We start from the raw sequence: 798 nt of genomic DNA, 5'->3' as shown, positions 1-798 counted from the left end.
ATTCATGATGAGCACAGAAGTCCAATAACAAAACACTGCTCAGGTTCGGACCAAAGGGAACGTTCCTCCCAACCACACCCCTCAAGGTCTCAATGTTTTTGCCCACGTGAGCATTGAAGTCCCCAGCAAAACAAAGGAGTCCCCATTAGATGCAGACAAAATATTTTAGCATGTATTTGGGAAGAGGATTCTCAGCCTACTCAGAGCTGAGTTAAATAAAGTAATTTACTCTAGTTTTGMCAGCATGCGGCTACTTAAAATTTCTTTAAATTTGAGACTTAGCTGCAAATAACATGTTAACATCCAGGCTAACACTAGGCTAACTGTAGCCTAGTGTTAACCCTGATGTTAACACCAGTTACCGCTTTAATTTAGTAAAAGCAAAGAACTGCATGATTAAATAGTGAAATGGGAACCAAACACATTTACAATTTCACTCACCAGGCACATATTTGGGGGTTTTGTTGATATTGCTGGAAGCTGTCTCACAGAGGTCCAGATGAGCTGCTTTTGGTGGTCAGTCTTAGCCCAGATAGAGCTCTGGATCTGGGTGAACATCCCTGGGATTTTAGCTAATAAAATGAAAAGAGCAAACACTCTTTTCAGTGGGTTTTTGAGTTTTAAAGCTGCCAGCCATGTTAGTTTACATCCTCCTTCATCGGCATAAAGTGATGTGTGTAGGGCACTGAGCATGATGGACATGCCTTGCATGCAAAATGTTTATAAAGTGTTTTTTTTTTCAGTTTTCTTGAATTGTTGTGGCAGCCAAACACACACACACACACACACACACACACA

This window comes from Austrofundulus limnaeus, unplaced genomic scaffold (genome assembly GCF_001266775.1).
Source record: "Austrofundulus limnaeus strain Quisiro unplaced genomic scaffold, Austrofundulus_limnaeus-1.0 Scaffold171, whole genome shotgun sequence".
Classification (NCBI taxonomy): domain Eukaryota; kingdom Metazoa; phylum Chordata; class Actinopteri; order Cyprinodontiformes; family Rivulidae; genus Austrofundulus; species Austrofundulus limnaeus.
Note: the sequence above shows the minus strand (reverse complement) of the source record.